Genomic DNA, 7,147 nt, shown 5'->3' on the forward strand with positions numbered 1-7,147 from the left:
GCAGTTCTGTGGCACTTCTAGGGAGTGGGAGTCAAGGTCAGGGTCGCAGCACAGGGTCAGAATGAAGGCTGCTGCCTAGGGCCCCAGAGTCTCATTCCCAGGGGGAGGACACCAAGCAACCCCACCCTGTGGGCAGAGGGGACTTCTGGCCTTTGCACCATGACAGGGCAGATGCCCCTTAGGACAGTCCCCATGGGGGCCGAGTGCTGGCCAACCCTGGGCACACTTGGGGCCTTCTCAGTGTGAGCAGAGCCAGGCTGCCCCAGGGAGGGCGGGCCACAGCCTCCCCTCAGAGGCCGGGACTCTGAATGGGACGGGAGGCCAGTGACACTCGTTGACTGGCTCATACAGCAGACCCGTGTTCATGAAGGAGGAAAGGAAAGAAGGCCATCGGAAGGGTCTCGGGGTTAAACTTGACCTGCCAACAAATACAAGAAGCTCCCATCTGTGAGGGGACTTCCTGACTTCTCTCTCCCCCAAGAAAGGCAGGCTCAGCTTTTTAACAACTTGCATGTGACATGGTTTTCAGAACTTAGGAGGGAGGAGCCACGTGGAGGAACACAGGGCAGAGGATTGGCATGAAGAACGGTCCTCATGCTGAGCATGAGAGCTTTATTTGTTAGACAGCAGACCCTGGACATGAGTGTTCAGCTGATGCGCTTGCCCAGAGCAGGGGGAGGCGGGAAGAGCAGCCCCCTCCGCCAGCCACCATCCACAGGCAGGTGCCATCCCAGGCCGCAGAGAGCAGAGCTTCAGAACTTGCATTCTGGGGACAAAGCACAGGCGTTAGGGTGAGCGGTGCCACCTCCACCCACCCTGCCCAGCCTGGATGCCAAGGCAGGGTCGTCTCCAAGGCAGCGCCTCTCTGAGGCCTCACCCGGGTTCCAGGGAATCACAGAGTGTCCCCACAGCCTGTGAGGACAGCTGCCTATCCCATGGAGGGTCACTAGGGGAAATAACTGGACCCAGGTCATCAGGGCAGGGGAGAAGTGAGGTGTGCCTTGGCAGGACCCCTGGCCAGCACTCAAAGAAGAGGTGGAGTCCCCAGAGGGCAGGCAGAGGAAGGTGGACAGCCAGCAGGGGCTTGGCCAGCTCCCTGGCTGGTCTCAAGCCTTCTCCGGTCCTCCTCCCCTGGATGTGCTCAGGACAGAGGCAAAGGCCATCCTTGGTCAGAGGCTGCAGCAGCTGGAGCTCAGCCTCCTCCTTGCCGCCCCAGGACAAAGCCTAGTCTGGCCCCTTGGCTCTGACTCCAGGAAGGTGCTTCCGGAAGGCAGGTCCTTCTGAGAAGGTGAGCTGGCCCCTGGGAGGCCAGATGGCTCTCAGCAGACAGGCACTCCCAAGACCTGGTGGGGTGGGGCCCAGATGGAGCCAGGATGGCAAACCACCTGTGCTCACACCATCTGTGGTTGGCTCAGGCACAGGGCCCCTCCCAGAGCAAGAGGGGACTGTGCTGCACCCCCATTGACCTCTGCTCCACTGAGGGAGGAGGGAGGAGAGGCACACCCAGTGGGCAGTCAGCAGCAGGTTGGGGTGCAGGGAGGCACCAGGGCACCACACCAGCATGGCCACCAGCTGCTGTGAGCAAGTCACAGATGACAGGGACCCTGGGTGCTTGGTTGGCAGAAAATAGCCTCAAAAGTCAGCTCAGCATTCCACACCTGCATATCTCCCCATTCTCTGAGGGACTGTTTAATCTGGTTCCTTCCACAGAATTCCTTAACCTAGAACATCTTTTAACAGCATCCCTCTTATATAAAATATAGAAAGGGGACAAATGGGACCAGCCAGTGGCTACCAGCTGCCCTCAGCAGAGGGCCCCTGATAAGAGGCTCTACACACAGACAGTCACAGTGACAGTGCTGGTTGTCCTGCCCAAGCCCAGGCACGTGGGCCTTCCTGGGTGTCTTCATGTCTACGCTCCGGCCAAGGAAGGATGGGGGCCTTGAGACACCAGGCACCTGTGGTCACCATGCTGGACCTTACCTTCTTTCGGCAGAGGCTCGAAGCACCAGGGCACCCCTCGTATGCTGGAGTCAAAGCAGCAGCCGCGGTTGGTGCAGGCCTCCTGGTCAATGTCAGGGTAGCCGCAGTTCACCCGCTCCTTGGCCGGGAAGACACACTGGCTTTCCACTGCCCAAACATCACCAGGTCAGTGCCAGAGCCCCCAGGGCTTGGGGCCAGGTGTTAGCCTCAGTCTGAAGTTCACATCCTCCCTTAGCCCACTCTGAGCTCAGAGATGGCGCCTCCCTGCCCCTGAAGCATGGGCTCTCCCCAGGAATGAAGGACCTGGGCTGTTGAAGGCCACACCCAGGGACCCAGTGTTGCCCTGCTGGCTCTCATTGGCATGCTCCCTGTACCTTGTCAGGATGTCTGGGACCTCAGCATGCCCTGGGGAATCCAGGTCCCCAGAGAGCCCAGACCAGGCGCCCCTCCTTGTTTGAGCAACAACACCTGCCCCCTGTCTAGAAATGGCCATGGGCAGGACATGCCCTGTCCTCGGGAAGTCAGCCAGGTGCTGCTGCTGTAGCTGTCCCTCGGCACCCGCCACACACAGCCTTTGCTTGTCATGACATGGCTACACCTTGGGCTCTGACACTCAGTGTCCCGAATCCTGCTGGCCTGCCTCCATGTGCCTAAAAGTCCACCTGGTGCCTTGGAAAACTAGACTCTTCCTTGAGGAAATGGACCACGTGGGAAAACCCTGGGACAGCCCGCAGCCTCTACTCCAGTGCTTCTATGGTTGGTTATAAACCTCCAGTGAAGAAGGCACCGGGGTGGGAGTTGGGGGTCAGCTGTCCCCCAGGGCCAGCCTGGGTGCAATCGAGTGTTCAAGCCTGACCCGCAGGGGGGCTGCCTTAGAGATGCTGACTCTTTGAGCTTCAGTTTCCTGACTGTGACACAGGGACAATGAGACCCTCTATGTGGGGCTGCTGCAAGAACAGGTCTGTATCTGACAAATGGTGATCACTAAGTTGACATGGAGTAGAAGCATGAGGGTTTCTCAACTCTGGAGCCCACAGAAGGACACCCTGCCTGCAAGTCTCTCCCTCTCTTGTGTCCCCACCCTGCCATCAGGGACCAGAGTGATACTCACACTGGCCAACGTCCTGCTGAGCCCAGCCAGAGGACCCCAGGGCCAGGACCAGCAGCAGCAGCCAAAGTGCTCTGGCCTCCATGTCAGTGGGCGTCTTGAAGACCACACACAGGATGTGTCATTGCACAAGAAGGGCCCATTTATACCCCTGTGTGTGCACAGGTTCTCTGGGTTGTTTGCTTTAGGAGGTCCCTCCAGGGCCCAGCTCCACCCATCTTTCTTTGCCCTCCCCACAACTGCAAAGCACCAGAGGCTCGCTGCCCTGTAGGGAGGGCCACTCGGGTGGACTCTGCTCTGGGGCTGATGCTCCTCCATCCAGGAGGCAGGAGCCAGGATGGGGCATCTCAGCTGCAGGAAGGGAGGAGGGCTCAGCATTGAGGGAGGAGGGCTCAGTGTGGGGCGGGAGGGCTCCCTCTACCAGCACTGGGTCCCTGACACTAAGGCTGCCAGCCTTAGCCACCAGGCCAGGAGCCATGCACAAGGGCCCTGCCCGCCAACAGGCCCCTGAATCCAGAGCTTGAAAGCCGGCAGCAGCTGAGTCAGGTTCTGACATCCTCCCAGGAGTCTAGAAAGTTGGATGTTTTTTTTTTTTTTTTTTTTTTTTTTGCTTTTTTCTATCAAAACCAGTTTTACTCTACTACATATTAATAAATGTAGGAATACACTTATTCAGTGCATTTTAATAAAATGATACATAAGTTTTGTTTTTAAAATTAAATAATTTATAACACCCCTCTGTATAGAGACATTCAGTGCTAACACCTACAGGTCTCTGCATACAAGCACTCTTTCATGGGTGGGTTGATTGGGGCTATGAACTGCTGAGCCACACCATCAGCCCTGTGTTTGTATTTTTAAAATTATAGACAGAGTATCACTGAGTGACTTAGTGCCTCACTTTTGCTGAGGCTGACTTTGAACTCAAGATCCTCCTGCCTGAACTCAAGATCCTGAGCTGCTGGGATTATAAGCATGTGCCTCCGAGCCCAGCCCAATGACATTCTTTTTATATAGTTATTGCTTATTTTTTCATCTTTTTTAATTTTTAATTCTAATTTCTTATATATGACAGCGGAATGCATTACAATTCATATTACACATATAGAGCACAATTTTTCGTATCTTTGCTTATCCACAAAGTCTATTCACACCATTGATGTCTTCATAAATGTACTTAGGATAAGGAAGTCCATCTCATTCCACCATCTTTTTTACACCTCTAGCCCCTTTCCTTCTCCTCCCTCCCTTTGCCCTATCTAGAGTTCGTCTAATCCTCCCATGCTCCCCCTCCCTACCCCACTATGAATCAGTGTCCTTATATCAGAGAAAACTTTTGGTCTTTGGATTTTGGGATTGGCTAACTTCACTTAGCATAATATTCTCCAACTCCAACCATTTACCTGCAAATGTCATGATTTTATTGTCTTTTATTGCTGAATAATATTCCATTGTGTATATATACCACATTTTCTTTATCCATTCATCTACTGACAGGCATGTAGGTTGGTTCCACAGTTTAGCTATTGTGAATTGTGCTGCTATACACATTGATGTGGCTGTGCCTGTAGTATACTGTTTTTAAGTCCTTTGAGTATAGATCAAGGAGTGGGATAACTGGGTCAAATGCTGGTTCCATTCCATATTTGCCAAGGATTCTCCATACTGCTTTCCATATTGTCTACACCAATTTGCAGTCCCACCAGCAGTGTGTGAATGTGCCTTTTTCCCCACATCCTCGCCAACACTTATTGTTGTTTAAATTGTTAATAGCTGCCATTCTGACTAGATTAAGATGAAATCTTAGAGTAGTTTTGATTCACGTTTCTCCAATAGCTATATATGTTGAACATTTTTTCATGTTTGTTGATTGATTGTACATCACCTAAGTGTCTGTTCCGTTCCTTGGCCCATTTACTGATTAGATTATTTGTCATTTTGGTATTTAGCTTTTTGAGTTCTTTATATACCCTAGAGATTGGTGCTCTATCTGATGTGCAAGTGGTAAAAATTTGCTCCCAAGCTGTAGGCTCTCTCTTCACCTCACTGATTGTTTCTTTTGCTGAGAAGAAGCTTTTTAGTTTGAATCCATCCCATTTATTAATTCTTGATGTTAATTAATTCTTGTGCTATAAGAGTCTTATTAAGGAATTAGGGGCCTAAATCTGATATAATGGAGATGTGGGCCTACTTTTTCTTCTATTAGACGCAGGGTCTCTGGTTTAATTCCAGTCCTTGATCCACTTTGAGTTGTGTATTGTACATTTTGGGAATAGGGGTTCAATTTTTTTTTTTTTTGCATATGGATTTCCAGTTTTGCTAGCACCATTTGTTGAAGAGGTTACTTTTTTCAATGTACATTTTTGGTGCCTTTGTCAAATATAAGTTAACTGTATTTATGTGGGTTATTCTCTGTGTCCTCTATTCTGTACCATTGGTCCATCAGTCTATTTTGGTGCCAATACCATGCTGGTTTTGTTACTATTGCTCTCTAGTATAGTTTAAGGTCTAGTATAGTGATGCCATCTGCTTCACTCTTCTTGCTAAGGATTGCTTTAGCTATTCTGGGTCTTTATTTTTCCAGATAAATTTGTTGACTGCTTTTTCTATTTCTATGAGGAATGTCATTGGGATTTTGATTGGAATTTCATTAAATCTGTATAATGCTTTGGTAGAATGGTCATTTTGACAATATTAATTCTGCCTATCCAAGAACAAAGAGAACTTTCCATCTTCTAAGGTCTTCTTGAATTTCTTTTTTAGCTTTCTGCAGTTTTTGCTGTGGAGGCCTTTTACATCTTTTGTTACATTGATTCCCAAGTATTTTATTTTATTTTATTTTTTATTTTAAATGTGTATTTTTTAGATGTAGATAGACACAACAAAATGCTTTTATTTTTATGTGGTGCTGAGAATTAAACTGGGGTCCCACCCATGCTAGGAGAGTGCTTTAACACTGAGCCACTATCTCAGCCCTTATTTTATTTTTTGAGGCTATTGTAAATGGTAGAGTTTTGCTCATTTCCTTTTCAGAGGATCTGTCACTGATGTACAGAAATGCCTTTTATTTATGGGTGTCAAATTTGTGTCCTGCTACTTTGCTGAATTCATGTACTAGTTCTAGAAGTTTTCTGGTGGAATTTTTTGGGTCTTCTAGGTATAGAATCATATTGTCAGCAAATAGTGCTAATTTGAGTTCTTTTTTCCTATCCATATCCATTTAATTTCTTTCATCTATCTTATTGTTCTGGCCAATGTTTCAAGAATTATATTAAATAGAAGTGATGAAAGAGGTCATCCCTGTCTTATTCCAGTTTTTAGAAGGAATGATTTCAGTTTTTCTGCATTTAGAATGATGTTGTCGTGGGACTTAGCATAGACAGCTTTTTCAATGTTGAGATATGTTCCTGTTATCCCTAGATTTTCTAGTGTTTTGAACAAGAAGGGTGTGGTACTTTGCATCTATTGAGATGATCCTATGGTTCTTCTTTTTGAGTCTATTGATGAATTACATTTACTGATTTCCTTTTGTTGATCCAAACTTGCATCCCTGGAATGAACCCCACTTGATGGTGGTGCAATATCTTTTTGACGTTTTTGTATTCGATTTGCCAGAATTCTATTGAGAATTTTTGCATCTATGTTCATTAGAGATATTGTTTTGAAGTTTTCTTGATGCTGTGTCTTTGGCTGATTTTGGAGTCAGGTTTTGGAATCAGGTTTTGGATTCAGCCTTATAGAATGAGTTTGGAAGTGCTCCTTCTTTTTCTATTTCCTGAAATAAATTGAACAATATTGGTATTAGTTCTTCTACAAAGGACTTGTAGAACTTGGCTGTGTATCCAACTGGTCCTGGGCTTTGCTTGGTTGGTAGCCTCTGAGGGCTTCTTTTATTTAATCACTTGAAATTGATCTGTTTAAATTGAGTATAAGATCCTGTTCCATTTGTGCAAATCATATGACTCTAAAAATACGTCAATGCCTTCAATATATTTCATTTTATTTTTTTGAAATACAAATTTTCAAAATAATTTCTAATTATATTCTGTATTTCTG

General features: G+C 47.5%; 1 pseudogene; it reads right to left on the minus strand.

Annotated features, from left to right (window-relative positions):
• Nucleotides 1-752: 752 nt before the first annotated feature.
• LOC144253433 (trefoil factor 3 pseudogene) lies at nt 753-3,176 on the minus strand (annotated as a pseudogene).
• Between the last annotated feature and the right edge of the window lie 3,971 nt (nt 3,177-7,147).

Source organism: Urocitellus parryii, chromosome 2 (assembly GCF_045843805.1).
Source record: "Urocitellus parryii isolate mUroPar1 chromosome 2, mUroPar1.hap1, whole genome shotgun sequence".
NCBI classification, from domain to species: domain Eukaryota; kingdom Metazoa; phylum Chordata; class Mammalia; order Rodentia; family Sciuridae; genus Urocitellus; species Urocitellus parryii.